Source organism: Pan paniscus, chromosome 17 (assembly GCF_029289425.2).
Source record: "Pan paniscus chromosome 17, NHGRI_mPanPan1-v2.0_pri, whole genome shotgun sequence".
Classification (NCBI taxonomy): Eukaryota; Metazoa; Chordata; class Mammalia; order Primates; family Hominidae; genus Pan; species Pan paniscus.
The window spans coordinates 76,358,331-76,380,720 of record NC_073266.2 but is presented as its reverse complement, the minus strand read 5'-3'; the positions used below and the strand labels follow the sequence as shown (position 1 = coordinate 76,380,720).

Genomic DNA, 22,390 nt, shown 5'->3' with positions numbered 1-22,390 from the left:
TCCATTTTATGGATATATCACATTGTGATTATCCAGTAAGTCAACAGTTGATGGATGTTTGGGTTGTTTTTGCCTTTTGGCCACTGTAAATAACGCTGTGAACATTCATGTAAAATAATTGTTTGAGTTTCTGTTATCAGTTCTTTTGGGTATATACCTGGGAGTGGAACCACTGGTTCATGGCAACTCTATGTTTAACTTTTTGAGGAACTGCCATACTGTTTTCCACAGTGGCTGCAGCATTTTTCATTCCTACCAGCAATGTCTGAGGGCTCTGATTTTTCCACATGCTCAATAACACTTATTTCCCATTTTAAAAAATTATAGTCACCCTAGTGGGTATGAAGTGGTATCTTCTTGTGATTTCCCCCATGGTTTCTTTTCCATTTATTTTGACAATTTTTTTTGACTTTCAAACACACCTTGATTACAATTATTTATGTAAAAAAACTATTTTTCTGATGAATAATAGTCCAAAATTAAGCATGTGTTTGTGTTCATGCCTACACATAGGAGTGCTATCAGCCCCTAAACATCTAAATGACAGGATACGGATTTGGGACGGTGGGAGGCCTATCTTTACACCTTCAAGGAAGCAGATTGGGCTGCTGGAAAGATCTTGGGTTGGAAGTTGAGAGGCCTAGGCCTCTATCTTCTGACATTGGTGGAATTATTAATATTTTGTTCTTATATTATTTTCAAAATTGTATTATTCTTCTTTATAAATGGTGTCTCACTCTGTTGCCAGACTAGACTGTTGTGGCCCAATCATGGCTCACTGTAACCTCAAACTCCTGGACTCAAGCAATCTTCCCACCTCAGCCTCCCAAGTAGCTGGGATTACAAGCGTGTGCCACTGTGCCCTGCTTATTTTTGTATATTTAGTGGAGACGGGGTTTCGCCATGTCGGTCTCGAACTCCTGACCTCAGGTGATCCACCCGCCTTGGCTTCCCAAAGTGCTGGGATTACAGGCGTGAGCCACCACGCCTGGCACCCCCCTACACTAATTTTTAAATTTTTTGTAGAGACAGGGTTTCACCATGTTGCCCAGTCTGGTCTCAAACCCCTGCCTTAGATTCCCAAAGTGCTGAGATTACAGCCATGAGGCACTGCGGCCAGCCTCTTCCCCTTTTTTTCAGCAAACCAGTCTTATTGCCTTAAGCCCCACCCTTGTAACCTCATTTAACCATAATTACCTCTTTAAAGAGGGCCAATCTCCAAATACATTCACATTGGGAGTTAGGGCTTCAAAATATAAATTTTAAGGGGCCATCGTTCAGTTCCTCTGAGCTTTGACTTTATCATCATTATAAGGAGAATTGAAACCAACTTGAGAATTTTATTGGAAACTAAAAAGTAACATCTCAGCCCTCTACAATGCCACTAATTGGCTAATTGAGCCAGTGGAGACAGTGAGTTATGGCAGAAAAAGCTGTGTCCTCAGGGCCGAAGAGGATGGCTTTCAGCTTGGAGAATAGCACCAAAGTCCTGTTATTTCTCTGGCCAAGGAGGTTATTATGAGGATCAAAAGAGAAAAAACATTTGAAAGTATGTTAAAATTATAAAGCACTATAAAAAGCAAGCCATTATTACTATTGCTTTTCTTGTCCTTAGGATGCAATCTCAGCTAAGCCATGTAGTTATTAATTTTGTCACTCACTGCCACCTCCTTGAGTGCTTGCTTCACTTACACCATTTACCACTGAATTAGTAATGATTTGGCTTTTCTGCGAGTGGCAGAAAACCCCAGCTAACAGTTGTTTAACAAGATGACAAATTGAAGCATAAGCAATCTGCTCCCAGAAGTTTTCAGGAACCAGTCCTTATGGTCCAATGTGGTGGCATCAGCATTCCCAGCATCCAGGATGCAAGAAGGGACAATGAAATTAGCCGGGTGTGGTGGCAGGCACCTGTAGTCCCAGCTACTCCAGAGGCTGAGGCAGGAGAATGGCGTGAACCCGGGAGGTGGAGCCTGCAGTGAGCCGAGATCACGCCACTGCACTCCAGCCTGGGTGGCAGAGCGAGACTCCATCTCCAAAAATAAAAATAAAAAAAAGAAGGGACAATGAGGAAGAGAGAAGAGATGGGTTGTGAGCCACATGGACTTTGCACCCATCCATCCTATTGGTCAGAACTCAGCCATATGGCCACACATGGCTGCCAGGGAGGTCAGCGAATATAATGTTTACTCTGGGTGCCTGTGTGCTCCAATAAATAAATAAATAAATAAATATATATATATATATATATATTTTTTTTTTGAGACAGTGTTTCACTCTGTTGCCCGGGCTGAAGTGCAGTGGTGTGATCTCGGCTCACTGCAACCTCTGCCTCTCCTGGGTTCAAGTGATTCACCTGCCTCAGACTCCTGAGTAACTGGGATTACAAGCATGCGCCACCGTGCCCGGTTAATTTTTTGTATTTTTAGCAGAGATGGGGTTTCGCCATGTTGGCCAGGCTGGTCCTGAACTCCTGACCTAAAGTGATCTGCCTTCCTCAGCTTCCCAAATTTCTGGGATTACAGGCGTGAGCCACCATGCCCAGCCGCCACTAAAATTTATTAATGGGAACCATGAGAAAAATATTTCTGGAAACTAAGGAGTCTCTGCTCCTGAAATACTCTGGGCTTTGGCAGTTACATGAATCAATCGACAAGAAGATGTTCAATGAGGCAAGAAATAGAGTAGGAAATACTTTGATGGGTATAGTTCCATATTTAAAAAACTGATTTTAATATCTTGTTTCAGAGTTTGCAGGTTCCAAGTTGAGCTGAAATAAATAAATGAGTGCATATGACTATGAAGGTATTACTGTGATAGAATAAAAGGAGTTTTGGAAACCATCAACTCAGTTCTGCAGGAAGCCTCCTAAATCAGTTTCTCCCCTGATTAACTCAGGGTGTCCCGTGTTTTGAAATTTGTACCTGTGGGATTTGAATTTGTGGACATGGTTGAGTGATGGCACAGAGAGGCCAATGTCATTAACAGATGGCTTTTATCTGAGAGATTTCCTGAGAGAAGGGGGCATACCCTGCCACACAGGGCCACAGAAGAAGCTCCAGGTTTTGGTCTGGAGATGGAAGTGGGAGCAAGGGGAAAGCCGAAGCCAGGGCATGTACTAGAGTTTCCTCAGGAAAGGCCAGGCCAGGCAGAGTCAACAGTTTAGGGTTGGATATCTTAAATAATCCCAGAGGGTTTGGGTCTGTAGCAGTGGCCTCTAGTTGCCTGGTCCTGAGGCAGGAGAATAGGGTCTGGAGTCAGGGAACCCAAGGCCGATTAATGCTGACTGCCTAGAACTAAATCAAAAGGAAAACCCCAACTTTCCACACCTAAGGAACAAAAGGACCAGAGGCTACTGCAAACCCCTCCCCCTTTCCTACTGGGCAGATGGAAAATTCAAAGTATCAGAAGTGGCCAGGAGCTCACGCCTGTAATCCCAGCACTTTGGGAGGCCGAGGCAGGCAGATCACCTGAGGTCAGGAGTTGGAGACCAGCCTGGCCAACATGGTGAAACCCTGTCTCTACTAAAAACACAAAAATTAGCTGGGCGTGGTGGCAGGCGCCTGTAATCCCAGCTACTCAGGAGGCTGAGGCAGGAGAATCGCTTGAACCCGGGAGGCAGAGGTTGCAGTGAGCCGAGATCGTGCCATTGCACTCTAGCCTGGGGGACAAGAGACTTCTGTCTCAAAAAAAAATATATAGGATACAACCAGAGGTAGGTCACGTGGTATTTCCATTGTCAAGTACAGTGCTTCATCATCAACCAACAAAGATTAGTGGCTTCTCTGTCTACAGCAGTGATTTCTAAACTGTTTTTTAGGCAGGGAGACAGCATTGTATGACTTTAAGAAAATAGGCTTTACCAGGAGTGGTGACTCAATGCCTGTAATCACAGCTACTGAGAGGCTGATGCACGCTTGGGCTCAGGAGTTCGAGACCAGCCTGAGCAACACAGGGAGATTCCATCTAAAAGAAAAGAAAGAAATTAAAAGAAAAGAAAACTGGCTTTGGAGTCAGGCCTGAGCTTAGTTTTGCTTGCAATCATGTGACTTGAGGAAAAATACAGATTGAGCATCCCTTATCTGAAATACTTGAAACCAGAAGTGTCTCAGATTTTAGAGATTTTTTTGGATTTTAGAATATTTCCATTATACCACTTGAGCATCACTAATCCAAAATACAAAATGCTCCAATGAACATTTCCTTTGAGCATTGTCAGTCTCAAAAAGTTTCAAATTTTAGAGCATTTCAAATTTCTGATCTTCAGATTAGGAATATCCAACTTGTACTATCTCTAAAGCTCGACTTCTTTACTGTAGAATGGGCAGAGTAGTAATATCTACATAGAACAACTGTGAGAATTAGATGAGATAATTTTTGTCCCCGCCCCTGGCATTGAGGGGCCTGTGTGTTGTCATGGATCTCTGCTGCATTGGTCAAGCCATCTCTTCCTAGAACCTCTCCTAGAAAGTTACACCTCAACATTGATTAGACTTTGCATCCACAGAAGACTGCCTCCATCCTAATTGGGCAACTCCATTTTAACAACTGGACTCGAAGTTGGAGCTTACTCACTATGTGACTTCGTCTATCAAGTGTAATTTTTTTTAATGTACTTCATCTATCAAGTGTAATTTTTTTTTTTTTTAGACAGAGTCTCACTCTTATTCCCCAGGCTGGAGTGCAATGGTGTGATCTCGGCTCACTGCAACCTCCACCTACCAGGTTCAAGTGATTCTCCTGCCTCAGCCTCCTGAGTAGTTGGGATTACAGGTGCCCGCCACCATGCCTGGCTAATTTTTGTATTTTTAGTAGAGATAGGGTTTCACCATGTTGGCCAGGCTGGTCTCGAACTCCTGACCTCAGGTTATCTGCCCGCTTCAGCCTCCCAAAGTACTGGGATTACAGGTGTGAACTGCATCCGGCCTCTGTGAGATTTTTATTCTTCCCCGTTTAGCATTTTGATAAAGAAAAAAAATATGTATGGCAATAAGCTGTGTGATTCATGAAATCATGCTTTTGACCATCTCTTTATTTTAACCATATGAAACAGTTGTTGTTACTGTTGATATTATTATTAATTTTGAGACAGGGTCTTGCTCTGTCATGCAGGCTGGAGTACAGTGGTGTGATCACAGCTCCCTGCAGCCTCAACCTCCTGGACTCAAGCAATCCTCTCACCTCAGCCTCCCACATAACTGGGACCACAGGCATGTGCCACCACACCTGGCTAACGTTTTTGATTTTTTTTGTAGGGGCGAAGTCTTGCTATGTTGCCCAGGTTGGTATTATTGATATTATTAGTAGTAGTAGTAGCAGTAGCATGTTTACACAATGACCTAAAAGTACGTGAAAATGGATCATTTATTTATTCAGCCCTTATTATTTGATAGCCTCTTGGCACCAGAGATATATAAGTGAAAAAACAGAGGTTCCTGCTGGCATGGAGTTCACATCTGATATGGTTTGGCTGTTTCCCCACCCTAATCTCATCTTGAATTCCCACGTGTTGTGGGAGGGACCTGGTGGGAGGTAATTGAATCATGGGGGCAAGTCTTTCCCTGCTGTTCTTGTGATAGTGAATAAGTCTCATGAGATCTGATGGTTGTATAAAGAGGAGTTCCCCTGCACAACAAGCTCTCTTTTCCTGCTGTCATCCATGTAAGGCGTGACTTGCTCCTCCTTGCCTTCCGACATGATTCCCCAGCCATGTGGAACTGTAAGTCCATTAAACCTCTTTGTTTTGTAAATTGCCCAGTCTCAGGTATGCCTTTATCAGCAGCGTGAAAACAGACGAATACAACATCCTAGTGGGGGAGACAGTAAATAAACACATGGATAAGTAAAATGGGATTAGCGCCGTGTGCAGTGGTGCACACCTGTAGTCCCAGCTACTCGGAAAATCTCTTGAGCCTAGGACTTTGAAGCCATCCTGGGCAACATAGTGAGACACCCGTCTCAAAAACAAAAACAAAACAAAACAAAAGCTGCTGTTTGTAGTAGTATGTGCTCATGCTCTTAAACAGAATATTCCTGAAAGTCCACTTTAGCTGAATTAGGCCTATTCCTGGGAAAACTACTTAATCACCTTCTTTGCCACTAAGGCCAAAAGCTCCAAGTCAGACTGCAATAAAGACTGGTTTAATCAGAGGACTCTTGAGTTTATTTTTCTCCTGAACTGAGGTTTTTTGGCAGAAGACTTGGGAAACTCTCATACCTCACAGGCTGGGAACTTCTGAGCTCAGAGCCTTGGGAAAACATAAAGAAGCACGGTTGGCCGTTGAGAGCTTAAAGGGATACCTCCGGAGACCTTCATAATGCTACAAGTGTGCACATCTCCCCTCTAGCAAAGCAGTTCCCTATAAAATGTCATTATGCGTTGGCTGGAACAGTTGCTGAAATGTCATTTAGCAGAGTTCTTTTTTGTTGTTGTTGTTGTTGTTGTTGTTGTTTTGGACAAGGTCTCTCTTTGTCATTCAGGCTGGAGTGCAGTGGCATGAACACAGCTTCCTGGCTCAAACAAACCACCCACCTCAGTCTCCCAAGTAGCTGGGATTACAGGCACATGCCACCAGGCCAGGCTAATTTTTTTTTTTTTGTAGGTAGGGGCCTTGCTATGTTGCCCAGGCTGGTCTTGAACTTCTGACCTCAAGCTATCCTCACGCCTCAGCCTGCCAAAGTGCTGGGATTACAGACGTGAGCCCCTGCTCCTGGCAAGGGTCAAATTCATGGCTTGGCGAAGTTGGAATTAAAAAACCTCGTGACGCTTACATTTGAACTGCGGATGAAAAGTTAAACCAGCAATGCCAACCTGCCAAGAACATAGCTGGTGTATTAATTACCTATTGCTGCGGAAGAAGTGACTCCAAAACATTGTAGCTTAAAACAAAACAAAAGTCATTTATTATCTCTCTTAGTTTCTGTGGGTTAGGAATTCAGAGAGGGTACAGCAGGGGTAACTGACCTCTGCTCCACGATGTCTGGGCCTCCGTGGGAAGACTTGAAGAGTGTGGGCTGAAATCATCTGAAGCCCTGTTCACTCCCATGTCTGGGGTTCATCACATGGAGCTGCTGGCTGGTGGCCCAAGGACGTTGGTCAGAACATCCACACAGAGTCTCTCCAAGTGGGCTTCCTCACAATGTGGTGGTTAGGTTCAAAGGGCAGGCATCCGGACAGAGGAAAAGATAGAGAACCAGGTGATACTATAACCGTTTGGTTACTGGTGGAGGATGTCCAGGTTCTTGGCGTTTTGAACAGAGAATTGGACAAAACGCAAAAACAAAGCAAGGAGAGAATGAAGCAACAAAAGGAACTGAAAACAAAAGTACACTCCACAAGGTGGGAACCGGCTCAGCATAGGGGCTCAGGAGCCCCTTTACAGAATTTTCTGGGGTTTAAATACCCTCTAAAGGTTTCCCATTGGTTCCTTGTGAAAGGTGACAACGTGCCAGCAGCCTTGCTTGCTCTCGGCGCCTCCTCGGCCTCAGCATCCGCTCTGGCCATGCTCTAGGAGCCCTTCAGCCCGACACTGCACTGTGGGAACCCCTCTCTGGCCTGGCTGAGGCCGGAGCCGGCTCCCTCTGCTTGAGGGGAGGTGTGGGAAGTAGAAGCACAGGCGGGAACCGGGCCTGCGCGTGGCGCTCGCGGGCCAGCATGAGTTCCGGGTGGGCGTGGGTTCCACGGGCCCTGCAGGCGGCTCAGGCAGTGAGGGGCTTAGCACCAGGGCCAGCAGCTGCAGAGGGTGCGCCGGGTCCCTCAGCACTGCCGGCCCTACCACACCGCGCTGGAATTCTCCAAGGGCCTCACCTGCCTTCCCCGGGGCAGTGCTCTGTGTCTAGCTAATCTAGTGGGGACTTGCAAAACTTTTTTGTCTAGCTAGAGGATTTTAAATATACCAATCAGCACTCTGTGTCTAGCTTAGGGATTGTAAATGCACCAATCAGCACCCCGTCAAAACAGGCCAATCAGCTCTCTGTAAAATGGACCAATCAGCTCTCTGTAAAGTGGACCATCAGCAGTATGTGGGTGGGGCCAGATGAGGGAATAAAAGCAAGCTGCCGGAACCAGCGGTGGCAACCGGCTTGGGTCCGCTTCTGCAGTGTGTGAGTTTTGTTCTTTTGCTCTTTGCAATAAATCTTGCTGCTGCTCACTCTTTGAGTCCTTGCTGCCTTTGTGAACTGTAACACTGCGAAGGTCTGCAGCTTCACTCCTGAAGCCAGCAAGACCACCCACTGGAAGGAATGAACAACTCCAGATGCACTGCTTTTAAGAGCTGTAAGGCCCACTGTGAAGGTTTGCAGCTTCATTCCTGAAGTCAGCGAGACCACGAACCCACCAGAAGGAGGAAACTCTGGACACATCTGAACATCTGAAGGAACAAACTCCGGACACACCATCTTTAAGAACTGTAACACTCACTGCGAGGGTCCACGGCTTCATTCTTGAAGTCAGCAAGACCAAGAACTCACGGATTATTCCGCACACACTTGGTTACACCCTATGTAAATGAAGTAGTGGCCCACAGTCAGTCTGATTGGTTGCAGAAAGCAACCAATCAGAGGTACTTTTGATTTTCCATCTGTCACACAGAAAAAAGGGGGCAGGGTTTGCAAAGGGAGTAGCCTCCTGTCCTTTCATTGCTTAGGTGTGGAAAGTTGGGGTTTTCCTTTTGATTTAGTTCTAGGAAGCCAGTGTGAATCTGCTTTAGTTTCCCTTTGTCTAAACCCTATTTTCCTCCCTCATGGTTACTAACTAGCCTCAGAAACCAGGGAGCATCACTGCATCACTTCTGCTGTGTTCCCTTAGAGCAGTCATTGCTCAGATACAAGCAGTGGGGGAACCTGGGTTTCCTTTCCCTGGAAAGGGTGTAGGAAGGGCATGTGAGGTGGGATAAATATGTAGGTGTGGCTACCTTTTAAAAATGTAATCTGCTGGGTGAGGTGGCTCACACTTGTAATCATTCCAGCACTTTGGGAGGCCAAGGCGGGCGGATCACCTGAGGTTGGGAGTTCGAGACCAGCCTGACCAACATGGGGAAATCCCGTCTCTACTAAAACTACAAAATTAGCCAGGCGTGGCGGTGCATGCCTGTAATCCCAGCTACTTCGGAGGCTGAGGCAGGAGAATCGCTTGAACCCAGGAGGCAGAGGTTGCAGTGAGCCGAGATTGTGCCATTGCACTCCAGCCTGGGTAAGAAGAGCAAAACTTCGTCTCAAAAAAAAAAAAAAAAATAGAGGCAAGGTAATCTGCCACAGATAGTACTCAACAAATACTTACTGGGTAAGTGTGAATTCCAAATACCTGGTCTCAAACACCTGGCCTCAAACACCTGGCCTCAAAATTACAATCTAGCCAATAAAATAAAACATACAGTCATTTAACTCTTTTGCTAAATGGCACCTAAGATCAGCTAGTTATATACTACTAAGCTGTTGTTTCTCACCAGTGGTATTGAAAGGTAGTCTAGCTAGGCCACTGGACTTTCACGACAATCAATAAGCATTTGTTGGTCAGGCATGGTAGCTCACACCTGTAATCCCAGCTTTTTGGAGGCTGAGGCGGGAAGATGGCTGGAGCCCAAGAGTTTGGGACCAGCGTGGGCAACATACTGAGACTCCATCTCCACAAGAAATAAAAAAATTAGCTGGGCATGGTGGTGCATGCCTGTATACCAGCTACTCAGGAGGCTGAGGTGGGAGGATTGCTTGAGCCGCAGAAGTCTAGGCTGCAGCAAGCCGTGATTACACCACTGTACTCCAGCCTGGGTGACAGAGCAAGACCTTGTCTCAAAAAAACAAACAGTTTTTTATCCCCTGGTTAAAAAAAATTTCATATCCCCTGGATTCCCACGTGCACACACAAGTGAGACGTGTTCTCTGCTAACTCCACTGGCTGCGGATCTCTAACCCTTTAGTATGCATTTGGAGAAGTATAAGCTATAGCCACACCGACTTAGTTTCATGTTCTAGCTCAGCTCCTACCAATTGTGTGATTTCAGACAAGTAAACTAATCTCTCCAGACTTGTATTTCCTCTTATGAAATGGGGTGGTTGACCCAGTGAAGGCAAATTAGCCAAAAACTTGGATATAAGCTGAAAGGACTCCTGCATATCTTTCAATATCATGCCAGAGCATAGCTAGCCCAGAGCCCGCCCAAGGATTATTTAATACTGGGAGATTTCAATATCATACTGGAGCATATCTAGCCCAGAGCCCACCCAAGGATTATTTAATACTGGGAGATACACTTTTGTCTTCTTGCTATTTACTAATGACGAAGGCTCAGATTCTCTCAAGTTACATGTTAACTAGTAGATTTCCAAGAGTATCCGAGATAACTCGGAAGGTTACCGTTCTATTGCCCGTTAGGACATTAACCAATTTTGCCTGTGATTTAGAAAATTTATTCTTGGCTGGGCGTGGTGGCTCATGCCTGTAATCCCAGCACTTTGAGAGGCTGAGGCAGGCAGATCACCTGAGCCCAGGAGTTCGAGACCAGCCTGGACAATATGGTGAAACCCCCGTCTCTACTAAAAATACAAAAATTAGCTGGGTGTGGTGGCACACACCTGTAGTCCCAGCTACTCAGGAGGCTGAGGCAGGAGAATCACTTGAACCCAGGAGGTGGAGGTTGCAGTGAGCCGAGATTGTGCCACTGCATTCCATTCTGGACGACAGAGCGAGACTCTGTCTCAAAAAAAAAAAAAAAAAAAAAGCTTATTTTTGGCTGCCTTTCCTGTCTGACTACATAGATCTCTGTTCTTTGAATTCTCCTTTGAACTAGTTTTACATCCTCCTGGCACCCTTGTGAATTAGTTACATACATAATTGACATGTGTTCATTCTACATTTGTATGAGAGTCAGGCTTTTATCTTTTTGAAAATTATACTTTCATAGCCCAAAGCCCTATGTATCATGGGGGGAAAAAAGTAATTAGTGTCACAGAATTCACTGGAGGAAGAGATCTGAAGAGGTCCAAGAAGACTTTCCAGAAAATATTTTCGTGTGTTTTTTTTTTTCTGTTTTTGTTTTTGTTTTGAGACAGGATCTCACTCTGTCACCCAGGCTGGAGTGCAGTGGTGCAATCACTGGAGGTCACTGCAGCCTCGACCTCCTGGGCTCAGGTAATACTCCTGCCTCAGCCTCCCAAGAAGCTAGGACCATAGGTGAGCACCACCATGCCTGGCTAATATTTTTGGATTTTTTGAAGAGACAGGGTTTTGCCATGTTGCCCAGGCTGGTTTCAAACTCCTGGGCTCAAGTGATCTGCCCACCTTGGCCTCCTAAAGTGCTGGGATTACAGGCATGAGCCACTGTGCCCAGCCTAGAAAAAATTTTCTATAGAAGTCTTTCTGGAAAGAATCTTTTTTTTTTTTTTTGAGACGGAGTTTTGCTCTTGTTGTCCAGGCTGGAGTGCAATGGCGCGATCTCGGCTCACTGCAACCTCCACCTCCCAGGTTCAAGCTATTCTCCTGCCTTGCCTTCCCAAGTAGCTGGGATTATAGGCATGTGCCACCAAGCCCGGCTAATTTTGTATTTTTAGTAGAGATGGGGTTTCTCCGTGTGGGTCAGGCTGGTCTCAAACTCCCGACCTCAGGTGATCCACCCACCTCGGCCTCCCACAGTGCTGGGAATACAGGCGTGAGCCACTGCGCCCAGCCTAGAAAGAATCTTGATGGTTGTGGGAGATAGTTTCAGAAGCGGGGAGGGCCTTTGAGGGCTGGGAGGGCATTTGTGCAGAAGAGGGGCCAAAGAACTGGGGGAAGTAAATTGAACAAGCCAGAAAGCCATGGCCTGGAGAGGATAAGTCATATTTTGAAACTAACCACATGAAAAACCAATAGATAACCTCCCAGCTTCATCAACTGTAAATTATTAAGATGAAAACCAGCAGTTGCTGTATATTTAAATTATATTCATTTTTGTTTTATTCTTTTTTTGTTTGTTTTTTCAACATAGAGGCAGAAGAAATATAGTTGCTTCAATTTACAGTTAAGTTTCGCTTGCATCCACACCAGCCAGCATGGGTGGCCTTTCATGGGTTTCGTTTAGAAAGGAAATGAAATAGTACTCTTGGTCATAAAGGTTTTATTATTTTCCTGGGCTCTGCAGAGCAACTCAGAGAGGAAAGCCCGTGTCAATGCAGGAGGGCTTCGGATTACCAGCTAGACTTGTAACATACATTTTAAAAAGTCTTTTCCTGGCTTTGAAATGTTCCTTTAGAACTCATGGATTTTTTTATTCTATAAATTAAAGAATGACCAACTATGATACTTGGAATCAGCCAAACTAATCCATTGCAGAAATCTGTGGTATAGGAAGGCTGTCTGACAATAGTCCTCCCACCTCCTTTTTCACCCTCCTTAGTTGTGCTGCAGGCATCTCTACTATTGCCCCCAGCCTTAAAAAAAAAAATGTGGCCAGGCCCGGTGGCTCACGCCTATAATCCCAGCACTTTGAGAGGCCGAGGTGGGCAGATCACCTGAGGTCAGAAGTTTGAGACCAGCCTGGCCAACATGGCGAAACTCCCGTCTCTACTAAAAGTGCAAAAATTAGCTGGGTGTGGTGGCGCACGCTTGTCATCCCAGCTACTCTGGAGGCTGAGGCAAAAATAATCGCTTGAACCTGGGAGGCGGAGTTCAGTGAGCCGAGATCTCGCTACTGAACTCCAGCCTGGACAACAGAGCAAGACTCTGTCTCCAAAAAAAACCCCAAAAAACAAAAGAACCACAACAACTGAAATGAAACTCTGTACCCATCAAACAATAATTCCCCCCTGCCTCCTACTCAAGTCCCTGGCAACCACCATTCCACTCTTTGATTCTATGAATTTGACTATTTTATCATAGATACCGCATACAAGTGGAATCGTGCACTCTTTGCCTTTCTGTGTCTGGCTTATTTCACTTAGCTTCGTGTCTTCCAGGTTCATCAATGTTGGAGCATGTGTCGGAATTTCCTTCCTTTTTAAGGCTGAATGTTCCATTGTATGTACGCACTACATTTTGTTTATTCATTCATGAATGGAAGAAACAAGGGGCACTTGAGTTGCTTCTATCCTTTGGCTATTGTGAGTAGTACTACTATGAACATAGGAGTACAAAGATTGGCACATTACTTTTTAAACACTTAAAAAAAATGATAGACACTGTCTGAAGACTGAAACATGTTCATTACTTTTCAGTTTCACAAGAGACTTTTGGAAATATCTTTGTCCAGGTCTAATCCTAATCAAGATTTCTACCCATTTTCTTTTTCTTTTTATTTTTTGAGATAAAGTCTTGCTCTGTCGCCCAGGCTGGAGTGTAGTAGCACAATCTTGGCTCACTGCAACCCCTGCCTCCCAGGTTCAAGCAATTCTCCTGCCTCAGCCTCCCGAGTAGCTGGAATTACAGGCGCGTGCTACCATGCCCGGCCAAATTTTTTGTATTTTTAGTAGAGACAGGGTTTCACCATGTTACCCAGGATGGTCTCGATTTCCTGACCTCGTGATCCACCCATTTCAGCCTCCCAAAGTGTAGGGATTACAGGCATGAGCCACCGCGCCAGGCCCATTTTCTTTTATTGAGAGAGAGTCTCAATCCATCATCCAGGCTGGAGTGCAGAGGCACGATCTTGGCTCACTGCAACCTCTGCCTCCTGGGTTCTAGTGATTCTCGTGAGTCAGCCTCTCTAGTAGCTGGGATTATAGGCGTGTGCAACCAGGCCTGGCTAATTTTTTGTATTCTTATTAGAGACGGGCTTTCGCCAGGTTGGCCAGGTTGGTTTTGAACTCCTGGCCTCATGCGATCCCCCCACCTTGGCCTCCCAAAGAGCTGGGATTACAGGCATGAACTATTGCACCCAGCCTCTACCCATTTTCATGAAGAGCAAAGTCATATAGCTGTGATTAGCATCTCAATATAGCACTTTTATTTACCCAGATCCAATATGCATGGTTAAAAATTACTGAGTGATTTGGGGGGCAGCATTTGCAGTATGGCCATGATATTTCTCAACTTCCCTCTCCCCTTGCTGGTGTCAGACTCAGCCCCTGATCACAAGAGGTAGGCATGTGGTGAAGCTAATGCAATCAGATTACTTTTCCTGGGAATTTGAATAAATCATTGGATAGCAAGATCCCCAACAGAAGTTTCTTACAGGCCTCTGCCACTGTGATTCTCAGACCTGTCCTGGTTCCTGCTTTTAATTTTGTGAGCTTCTCAGTGTCATTGAAACAACCTTTTTTGGCTTACATTCATGAGTCAATTTCTATTGCTTTCTATCACAGAACTTCAACTGATACAATTCAAAAGCTGATGCTCGAATTTCTTCAAGAAATATAGGAGGCCGGGCACGGTGGCTCACACCTGTAATCCGAACACTTTGGGAGGCCGAGGCAGGTGGATCACTTGATGTCAGGAGTTGAAGACCAGGCTGGCCAACATGGTGAAACACCGCCTCTACTAAAAATACAAAAATTAGCCTGGTAGGGTGGCACGCGTCTGTAATTCTAGCTACTCGGCAGGCTGAGGCAGGAGAATTGCTTGAACCCGGGAGGTGGAGGTTGCAGTGAGCCAAGATCACACCACTGCACTCTAGCCTGGGCGACAGAGCAAGACTTCATCTCAAAAAAAAAAAAAAAAAATATATATATATATATAGAGAGAGAGATGTGTATGTGTATATATATATGTATATATATGTGTGTATATATATGTGCATATATATGTGTGTGTGTGTATATATATATATATGTGTGTATATATATATATGTGTGTGTATATATATATGAATATCTGGCCAGGCATGGTGTCTCATGCCTGTAATCCTAGCACTTTGGGAGGCTGAGGCAGGTGGATCACCTGAGGTCAGGAGGTCGAGACCAGCCTGGCCAACATGGCGAAACCCCAGGTCTACTAAAAATACCAAAATTTGTCAGGCGTGGTGGCACATGCCTGTAGTCCCAGATACTTGGGAGGCTGAGGCTGAGGCTGAGTCTACTCAGGAGGCAACCTCTGCTACCCGCTTGAACCCAGGTAGCAGAAGTTGCACTGAGCCGAGATCATGCCAGTTCACTCTAGCCTGGGTGAAAGAGTGAAACTCTGGGCCGGGCGCGGTGGCTCACGCCTGTAATCCCAGCACTTTGGGAGGCCGAGGCGGGCGGATCACGAGGTCAGGAGATCGAGACCATCCTGGCTAACACGGTGAAACCCTGTCTCTACTAAAAATACAAAAAATTAGCCGGGCGTGGTAGCGGGCGCCTGTAGTCCCAGCTACTCGGGAGGCTGAGGCAGGAGAATGGCGTGAACCCGGGAGGCGGAGCTTGCAGTGAGCCGAGATCGCGCCACTGCACTCCAGCCTGGGCGACAGAGCGAGACTCCGTCTCAAAAAAAAAAAAAAAAAAAAAAAGAGTGAAACTCTGCCTCAAAAAAAGAAAAGAAAAGAAAGAAAAGAAACATAAACATATAGTAACACTCATTTGACATAAAAATGATCTATTTTATGATGGTCCATTTCTCTCAGCACATCCTGACAGCTATTTTAAAAACATGCCATGCCAGAAGATCTGTTCTGTTTCCCTCTGTATCTCCATGTATCTGTCTTTGCGTCTGTCTGTTGTCTCTCTCTCAGAGGAGGAGGAGAAAGGAGAATTCAAGAAGGAAGGAGAAGAGAGACATGTTATAGAGTGGAATCCTCAATCGTATAAAAATGTGGAAACGTCCAAAAGGTGTCTATTTTTGCTCCTAAAGCAAAATACTTTTTTGTGCAAGAGCATGTTTCTTTTTATTTTATTTATATATTTTTTCAGAGACAAGGTCTGGCTCTGTCACCCAGGCTGGAGTGCTGTGGTGCGATCATAACTCACTGCAGCCTCAAACTTCTGGGCTCAAGCAATCCTCCCAAGTAGTTGAGACTACAGGAGTGAACCACCACATCCAGCTGATTTTTTTTTTTTTTTTTACTTTTTATTTATTTATTTATTTTGTAGAGATGGGGTCTCTACACTCTATGTCACCCAGGCTGGTCTTGAACTCCTGGGCTCAAGCGATCCTCCGGCCTTGGCCTCCCAAAGCATTAGGATTACAGGCATGAGCAACTGTGCCCATCTGAAGAGTGTGTTTCTAATTTAGTGCTTGATTTACTGTCTTCAGCTTCTGGCATAGCCTCAAAGTTAAGATTCACTTGAGGCCGGGGGAGATGGCTCATGCTTGTAATCCCAGCACTTAGGGAGGCCAAGGCAAGCAGGTGACTTGAGGCCAGGAGTTTGAGACCAGCCTGGCCAACACGGTGAAACTCTGTCTATACTAAAAATGCAAAAATTAGCTGGGCATGGTGGCGGGCGCCTGTAGTCCCAGCTACTCGGGAGGCTGTGGCAGAATTGCTTGAACCCGGGAGGTGGAGTTTGCAATGAGCCGAGATCGTGCCACTGGTCTCCAGCCTGGGTGACAGAGCGAGACCCTGTCTCACACACACACACAAACAAATAAATATTCATTTGAGCTGGAAAGTTATTCCCATCAGAGGAAGAATAATTGTGTTTGCATTTTCCATTCTTTGCTTTTGTGTTTTCTTGAGGAAATTCTTCCAGAGTCAGACATTCTCTATGTTCTCTAAAAACTTCTCTTGTTTGAGCCAGAGCTCTGTGAGCTGCTTCTCTTAAAGAGCTGCTCGTGGACGATCTGCCACAAAGAGTTTTAAAATGTGGTGTTGGTCTCTTTTTTCTGAACCACATCAAAGAGCACAGATTATTTCCTTTCTGAGAACAAAACTCTTTAATGACAAGAAAGAACAAGAAACTGAGCCGCCAACCAGCCCTATCAGGAAAGACACTGTAACCCTAACAATGACAAATGATCCACTTCTACAATCTCTTGTCACTTTTTGAAATTTAAACCAAACACAGTAATCATATTCTCGCATATGTGTCTCTAAAATAAAATCACACTTTGTCACTCTGAAAACTTTTTATAAACCTGGATTAATAATGTAATCCTATCATCAGGTGGGATAATCCTTACCTGTTCCTCGTTTTGGAGGGCAGATAGAACACGATAATTGGAGTTTGCACGATCCATGATTAATGTCTCTGTGTAATCAGGACTTGCAAACTCTGATTGTTCATATCTGATTTGTTGTGAAAAAAATTAAACCTCATAGGACAATTTAATAATGTCTATCAAATGTTTATCATGGAAGATTTAGCAAAATTACAAGTAGTTAACTAAATAGCGAACTTATAAATATTTAGCAAAATTACAAGTGATCTTATTATTTCACTCAGCAATGGTATTTGTAGGACTTTATCCAACAGCTGTATATACATATGTGCAAAACAATAGATATAAAAGGTGATTTGTTTCAGCATTTCTTGTGAGAGCAAAATATTGAAAACTATCAGGCCAGGTGTGGTGGCTCACGCCTGTAATCCCAGAACTTTGGGAGGCCGAGGCAGGCAGATCACGAGGTCAGGAGTTCAAGATCAGCCTGGCCAACATAGTGAAACCCCGTCTCTACTAAAAAAAAAAAAAAAAATTAGCCGGGCATGGTGGTGCGTGCCTGTAGTCCCAGCTACTCGGGAGGCTGAGGCAGGAGAATTGCTTGAACTTGGGAGGTGGGGGTTCCAGTGAGCCGAGATTGTGCCACTGCACTCCAGCTTGGGCAACAGAGTGAGACTTCATCTCAGAAAAAGAAGAGAACTATCTGATGTCCATAAATGCCTTCATACTCTATCACCTGGTGGAATACTATGCAGCTATTAAAAAGAGAGCACTCTTATGTATTCCTATGCAAGGATCTATAAGACATATTGTTAAAAAAACAAAAACAAAACAAAAATACAAGCTGCAGAACTGTTTATATGCAGTGGTTCTTGACTTTGGATGCACATTAGAAATCACTAGGGAGGAGCCAAGCTGTCAGGCTGGAGTGCAGTGGTGTGATCATAGTTCACTGCAGTGTCAAACTCCAGGACTCAAGCGATCCTCCCACCTTAGCCTCTGGAGTAGCTGGAACTACAGGTGTGTACCACCATGCTCAGCTAATTTATTTATGTATTTACTTTGTAGAGAAGGTGTCTTGCTTTGTTGCCCAGGCTGGTCTGCCTGCCAGAATGCTGACATTACAGGTGTGAGCCACCATGCTCAGCCCTAAAAAGAAATTATGTTTAAATCATGTTTTCAGGAAGATCCATCTTTCTGTTTAGCCTAGAAATGGAGCTACATCATTCTGGACTGTGGGAGATGTAAGAAAGGCAATAGTTCTTTTTTGTTTGTTTGTTTGAGACAGAGTCTCGCTCTGTTGCCCAGGCTGGAGTGCAGTGGCATGATCTCTGCTCACTACAACTTCCGCCTCCCGGGTTCAAGCAATTCTGCCACAGCCTCCCGAGTAGCTGGGACTACAGGTGCCCGCCACCACACCCAGCTAATTTTTGTATTTTTAGTAGAGATGGGGTTTCACCATATTGGCCAGGCTGGTCTCAAACTCCTGACCTTCTGATCTGCCCAACTCGGCCTTCCAAAGTGCTGGGATTACAGGTGTGAGCCACCGTGCTCAGCAAGAAAGGTTATACTTCTTTTTATTCAAAGTAAAATACTTGTGTGTCCATCCATCCATCCATCCGTATGCATGCAATACAAAAGAGATGTGTACAGAATTTTTTGTGTGTTGTTTTGTTTTGAGACGGTCTCGCTCTGTCGCCAGGCGGGAGTGCAGTGGCACCATCTAGGCTCACTGCAGCCTCCGTCTCCTGGGTTTAAGCCATTCTCCTGCCTCAGCTTCCCCAGTAGCTGGGACTACAGGCACGTACCACCATGCCCAGCTAATTTTTGTATTTTTTATTAGAGACAGGGTTTCACCATTTTGGCCAGGCTGATCTTGAACTCCTGGCCTCAAGTGATACAACAGCCTCGGCCTCCCAACATGCTGGGATTGATTCCAGGCGTGAGCCACTGCACCTGGCCTCATTTTGCTTTCTTAAATACTTGGAATTCCCTGCACCAAGAAGATGAAAAAGTGAAAAACTCATGGATGGGAAATTTCTTTTTGTTTTTTGTTTTTTTTTGAGACGGAGTCTCTGCTCACTGCAAGCTCCGCCTCCCGGGCTCAAGCCATTCTCCTGCCTCAGGCTCCGGAGTAGCTGGGACTACAGGCGCCCGCCACCACGCCCGGAGAATTTTTTGTATTTTTAGTGGAGACGGGGTTTCACCGTGTTAGCCAAGATGGTCTCGATCTCCTGGCCTCGTGATCCGCCCGCCTCGGCCTCCCAAAGTGCTGGGATTACAGGCGTGAGCCACCGCGCCCGGCCCGGGAATTTCAAACTTACTGATACCTTGTGTTTTCCTCCCAGGGACAGGTACAAGAGGGTGTGACTGTGGGAAGGGACACACCAACAATAGGCAAGGGGCCCAGGTTGTTTCTTCTGTGAAGGTACCGGTCTGTGGCCTGTTAGGAACCGGCAGCACAGCAGGAGGCGAGCGGCTGGTGAGCCATTATTGCCTGAGCTCCGCCTCCTGTCAGATCAGCGGCAGCATTAGATTCTCATAGGAGCAGGAATCCTATCGTGAACTGCGCAAGTGAGGGATCTAGGTTGCGTGCTCTGTATGGGAATCTAATGCCCGATCATCTGAGGTGGAACAGTTTCATCTTCCCCACCCCTGGTCCATGGAAAAATTGTCTTCCATGAAACCGGTCCCTGGTCCCAGAAAGGTTGGGGTCTGCTGCCCTAATTCATTCACTAGAGTTTCACATGCTGACATGATCTCTGTGTTCATAAATATGAATTAGATTAAATTTATCTTTGACTCCAGTACAATTTCCTCTTTTCTCTCTTTTTGGTAACTCCCAATTCAGGTGCATCTGCAATGCATTCTCAACAATTCATTTCAATTTAGTAAATGATGGCTGAGTGTCTCCCCATTCAAGGCACTGTGCTAGACACTGGGACAGAAAACTAAATAAGACTTGATCCTGCAGCAGAAGAGACAGCCAGGCAGGTATCTAGAATTCAGTGTGTTGAATATGACAGTGTAAGTGCCTATGCTGCCACAGCCTCCTTCTGAGCAAACAGCCGGTTGGTTCCTTATGCAAAGGTCATCCAACGTAGAAACAAATATGCTGAATCTCCTGAGGAGACAGTGATTAATTTAGGCTAGAGGTCAGTGTGGGACCAATCAAGGTGACGTTGGAATTAATTTGGACTTGAGGAGTGTACAGTTTCATAAGGCAGAGAAACATATACTACAAAGAATGAAGTATATTTGTGAGGATTTGGAGCTGTGCCATTCCTTAGAGTATTAAAGTCATGAAAAAAAGGCTGGGCGCAGTGGCTCACGCCTGTAATCCCAGTACTTTGGGAGGCCAAGGCGATCACAAGGTCAGAAGTTCGAGACCAGCCTGACCAATATGATGAAACCCTGTCTCTACTAAAAACACACAAAAAAATAGCTGGCGTGGTGGAATGCACCTGTAATCCCAGCTACTTGGGAGGCTGAGATAGAAGAATCCTTTGAATCTGGGAGGCAGAGGTTGCAGTGAGCAGAGATTGCATCATTGCACTCCAGCCTGGGCAACAAGAGCGAAACTCTGTTTCAAAAAAAAGACTATGATTATCATGCATGGGGTTAGGGATGGGGGTGCAGGAGATGAGGTAAATTGGAGGTAGATTGGGGTCGGATTGGGAGGTGAATTTTTGCCTATTCTGATGAAGAGTCATCATTGCTTTGCAGGCATGGCAGTGGCATTACAGATGTGTTTTGGAAGAAAATTCAGGAACAGGGAAGGGTTGTAGTTTGTAGCTGTCAGATGCAATGAGGCAGATTAAAAGCTAGACAATTTAGGCCAGTCGCGGTGGCTCATGCCTGTAATCCCAGCACTTCAGGAGGCTGAGGTGGTCAGAGTGCTTGAGTTCTGGAGTTCAAAATTAGCCTGGGCAACATTGTGAAACCCTGTCTCTACTAAAAACATACAAAAATCAGCTAGGCATAGTGGTGCACACCTATAGTCCTAGCTACTCGGGAGGCTGAGGTGGGAGGACCACTTGAGCCTGAGAGGCAGAGGTTGCAGTGAGCCGAGATCATGCCACTGCACTCCAGCCTGGATGACAGAGCAAGACCCTGTCTCAAAAAAAAAAAAAAAAAAAGAAAGAAAGAAAAAAAAAGAATGACCTTCTCTTTTAAGGCTGAACTCTATTCCATTGCATGTATGTTCCACATTGTGTTTCTCCATTCGTCTATCAGTGGACACTTAAGTTGCTTCCACAGTTTAGTTGTTAGAAATGTGGAAGTACAAGTATCTGTTTGAGTCCCTGTATTAGTCTGTTTTCACACTGCTATAAAGATACTGCCTGATATATTACCTGAGACTGGGCAATCTATAAACAAAAGAGGCTTAATTGACTCGCAGTTCCCCATGGCTGGGGAAGCCTCAGGAAACTTATGGTCACAGTGGAAGGCAAAGGGGAAGCAGGCACCTTCTTCACAAGGCGGCAAGAGAGAGTGTGAGTGAAGGGAAAGCCCCTTATAATACCATCGAATCTTGTGAGAACTTACTGTCATGAGAGCAACATGGGGGAAACCAGTTCCATGATCCAATCACCTCCTACCAGGTCCCTCCCTAGACTTGTGGGGATTACAATTCAAGGTGAGATTTGGGTGGGGACCCAGAGCCATGCCATATCAGTGCCTGCTTTCATTTCTTTTGGGAACATACTCTGAAGCATAATTGCTAGATCATATGGTAATTTTAGGGTGAAGTTTTTGAGGAACGTCATTACTGTTTTCTACAACAATGGCGCCATTTTACATTCCCACCAGCAATGTACAAGGATTCCAATTTCCCAACATCCTCACCAGTTGTTATTTTCTGTTCTGTTTATTTGGATATTAGCCATCCTAATGAGTGACAGTGAAATTTTACTTACATGAAGGAACTCATTCTCCAATGATACCCACGAAAACAAAGGGGACCATTCTGCACTTGGCTGAAGTGAGCATTTTCTCATCAGGAGAGGAGTAGCCCAGGGGCTGTCCACTGGAGATAGGGTGGGCGCCCTCCACTCCATCTTCCCTTCTTGGAAACTTGGAGAATTTCTTGTGTTATTGTTGGGACTGTGATGTGTATAAATAGAATGGGATGAGGGAAAAATAAAAGGTTGAGAGCCAGTTCAGAAAGATCCTGGTAATATATTTTGTTGATCTTACTTTTTCAAACTTGTACAGCTTGATGGCTGTGAGCAAATATTTCCACTAGGAATCTGTTGACATTTCCACCACTCTTCTCTTCTTTTTCTGTTCTGTTTTTTTTTTTCTGCCTAGTCTTTCAGTGTCAATCTTGTCTTAATTTCAGTATGCATTCTGTCCTCATGCATAAATTAGGTATGGTTTTCTGCTCTTTATTCGAAATTGCCTATT

General features: G+C 45.1%; 1 long non-coding RNA gene and 1 other non-coding gene across 2 annotated transcripts; one reads left to right on the top strand and one right to left on the bottom strand.

The window, feature by feature from the left end:
- Positions 1 to 1,320: 1,320 nt before the first annotated feature.
- On the bottom strand, positions 1,321 to 22,095 carry LOC130540980 (uncharacterized). Its single transcript, XR_008955017.1, has 3 exons — positions 21,901 to 22,095; positions 3,864 to 3,966; positions 1,321 to 1,500 (listed from the first exon to the last, which is right to left on the bottom strand). It is a non-coding gene; the product is annotated as an uncharacterized LOC130540980 (long non-coding RNA).
- Positions 16,980 to 17,113, top strand: LOC112437797 (U8 small nucleolar RNA). Its single transcript, XR_003026311.2, has one exon. It is a non-coding gene; the product is annotated as a U8 small nucleolar RNA (small nucleolar RNA).
- Positions 22,096 to 22,390: the final 295 nt, after the last annotated feature.